The sequence below is a fragment of the Mauremys mutica genome, chromosome 13 (assembly GCF_020497125.1).
Source record: "Mauremys mutica isolate MM-2020 ecotype Southern chromosome 13, ASM2049712v1, whole genome shotgun sequence".
Classification (NCBI taxonomy): Eukaryota; Metazoa; Chordata; order Testudines; family Geoemydidae; genus Mauremys; species Mauremys mutica.
In genome coordinates, this window is record NC_059084.1 from 56,326,582 (window position 1) to 56,329,663 (window position 3,082).

Consider the following 3,082-nt stretch of genomic DNA (forward strand, 5'->3'; position numbering starts at 1 on the left):
CCAGCTCTGCCACTCCTCTGAGACCTCCAAAAAGCATCCATCTCAGGATTTTCTAATTGGCTCTGACCTTGGGCTCCTTTGACCACAATCCTTGGTTTCTCTCTTTTTCTCTCTCTCTCTCTCTCTCTCTCTCTCTGCATTTAGGAAGAGGCTGGAGACAATTTGCAACATTCTTCCTGCATCCATCAGGGATTTAAATCCAGGCCCTCATGCACTTGCTGCAAGACTCACATGCCTAAACCAATAAGCCTGGGAGTTGGGCTTCCCAACAGGGGAACATAGACAAATTAGAGAATTGGGCCAAAAGAAATCTGATAAGGTTCAACAAGGACAAGTGCAGAGTCCTGCAATAAGGAGGAAGAATCCCATTCACTGCTACACACTAGGGACTGAATGGCTAGGCAGCAGTTCTGCAGAAAAGGACCTAGGGGTTACAGTGGACGAGAAGCTGGGTATGAGTCAACAGTGTGCCCTTGTTGCCAAGAAGGCTAACGGCATTTTGGGATGTATAAGTAAGGGCATTGCCAGCAGATCAAGGGACATGATTGTTCCCCTCTCTTCAACACTGGTGGGGCCTCATCTGGAGTACTATGTCCAGTTTTTGGCCCCACACTACAAGAAGGATGTGGAAAAATTGGAAAGAGTCCCGTGGAGGGCAACAAAAATGATTAGGGGGCTGGAGCACATGACTTATGAGGAGAAGCTGAGGGAACTGGGATTGTTTAATCTGCAGAAGAGAAGAATGAGGGGGGATTTGATAGCTGCTTTGAACTACCTGAAAAGGAGTTCCAAAGAGGATGGATCTAGTCTGTTCTCAATGGTACCAGATGACAGAACAAGGAGTAATGGTCTCAAGTTGCAGTGGGGGAGGTTTAGTTTGGATATTAGGAAAAACTTTTTCACTAGGAGGGTGGTGAAGCACTGGAATGTGTTACCTAGGGAGGTGGTGGAATCTCTTTCCTTAGAGGTTTTTAAGGTCAGGCTTAACAAAGCCCTGGCTGGGATGATTTAATTGGGGATTTGTCCTGCTTTGAGCAGGGGGTTGGACTAGATACCTCCTGAGGTCCCTTCCAACCCTGATATTCTGATTCCCCTGGGATCTCTCGCCTCCCTGAAAAATCACTCTACAGTCATGCTTCTCTGGTTCGCTTCCATCTGCTTCATCCCTCCAGGCTATATCACATGGTGTCTCTGCCCTACGGTCTTACAGAGGCTGAAAGAACTTGGGCCAGTTCAAGGAAGTGTTTTCACATTTACATGGATCATAAGAACATTTTGAGTGGACTTAAATAACACAAATGATGCAGAAGAGATCCTATTCCTTCTGGTTTTACCACTAAGATATGGGATTTAGGAATGAAGTACCCCATGAGCAGGCTACCCCAGAGCCACTCATTATAGGAAGCTCTTGCACATTCCCTTGAAGTAGCTTGACCAGGACACCAGCCCTAATATGTTCCCAGGTAAGATGGACCCACCGTCTATTCCACTGCTGTAACTCCTATTCTCTTAGGCTCATCTCCATTGGTCATTAAGCAATCACAATGTAGTGAGGTAAATACAGCTACTGAATTGACAGAAAGATACAATAATATGGACTCATATACTCATAGACTTTAAGGTCAGAAGGGTCCATTATGATCATCTAGTCTGACCTCCTGCACAATGCAGGCCACAGAACCTCACCCATCCACTCCTGTAGCAAGCCCTTAGCCTATGTCTGAGTTATTGAAGTCCTCAAATTGTAGTTTGAAGACCTCAAGCTGGAGAGAATCCTCCAGCAAGTCACCCATGCCCCACGCTGCAGAGGAAGGCGAAAAACGTCCAGGGCCTCTGCCAATCTGCCCTGGAGGAAATTTCCTTCCCGACCCCAAATATGGCGATCAGCTAAACCCTGAGCATGTGGGCAAGACTCACCAGCCAGACACCCAGGAAAGAATTCTCTGTAGTAACTCAGATCCCACCCCATCTAACATCCCATCACAGACTACTGGGCATACTTACCTGCTGATAATCAAAGATCAATTGCCAATTTCATTACCAAAATTAGGCTATCCCATCATACCATCCCCTCCATAAACTTATCAAGTTTAGTCTTAAAGCCAGATATGTCTTTTGCCCCCACTACTCTCCTTGGAAGGCTGTTCCAGAACTTCACTCTTCTAACGGTTAGAAACCTTCGTCTAATTTCAAGTCTAAACTTCTGATGGCCAGTTTATATCCATTTGTTCTTGTGTCCACATTGATACTAAGTTTAAATAATTCCTCTCCCTCCCTAATATTTATCCCACTGATATATTTATCAAGAGCAATCATATCCCCCTTCAGCCTTCTTTTGGTTAGGCTAAAGAAGCCAAGCTCTTTGAGTCTCCTTTCATAAGATAAGTTTTCCATTCCTCGGATCATCCTAGCAGCCCTTCTCTGTACCTGTTCCAGTTTGAATTCATCCTTCTTAAACATGGGAGACCAGAACTGCACACAGTATTCCAGATGAGGTCTCACCAGTGCCTTGTATAATGGTACTAACATCTCCTTATCTTTGCTGGAAATACCTCACCTGATGCATCCTAAAACTGCATTCGCTTTTTTAATGGCCATATCACATTGGCGGCTCATAGTCATCCTGTGATCAACCAATACTCCGAGGTCCTTCTCCTCCTCTGTTACTTTCAACTGATGTGTCCCCAATTTATAACTAAAATTCTTGTTGTTAATCCCTAAATGCATGACCTTGCACTTTTCACTATTAAATTTCATCCTATTACTATTACTTCAGTTTACAAGGTCATCCAGATCTTCCTGTATGATATTCCGGTCCTTCTCTGTGTTAGCTATACCTCCCAGCTTTGTGTCATTTGCAAACTTTATTAGCACATTCCCACTCAGGTACCTATTTCTATGGTGGGAGAGCTATTTTCAAATGATCAAGAAAAGAGAGATACAGAGAGAGACAGAGAAGTTAGGATGCTCTATCTTTTTCAATGTTGTGTGTCGAAGAAAAACTAAGTTCTCGCTTTTTGTTTGGGTGCAGCAAAATTAAATACTTTATTTATTTCTCTAGTGAACACAAGAGGGAGAGAGT